Raw genomic sequence first — 332 nt, forward strand, 5'->3', positions numbered from 1 at the left:
TTTGGGAGAGGGTGGCGGCCCCCCGGAGCACCCAGCCTGGTCGAGAGCGAAGCCGAGAGCGAAGCCAGACCTGAGCAAAGGCAGATGCAAGGTAGGAAAGGCTGGTGGCACCGGGGGCATCGGTGCCGGGACCAGAGCCCGACGCCGTGCTGGCGGTGCCGAGGGTGGCTGCGGAGGGGGCTGGGGAGATCCCTGCCTCCCCTGGCTGGCAGCCTGCTGCGCGTTTATTATTGATGAAGCTAAACATGGTGAATTATTGATGCTGATGGGCAAAGAGAGCCGGAGCGGGCACTGCGCAGAGGGGGCACCAGCTGCCCCCCGAGCGGTGGCTG

Source organism: Fulmarus glacialis, unplaced genomic scaffold (genome assembly GCF_000690835.1).
Source record: "Fulmarus glacialis isolate BGI_N327 unplaced genomic scaffold, ASM69083v1 scaffold24359, whole genome shotgun sequence".
Lineage (NCBI taxonomy): Eukaryota > Metazoa > Chordata > Aves > Procellariiformes > Procellariidae > Fulmarus > Fulmarus glacialis.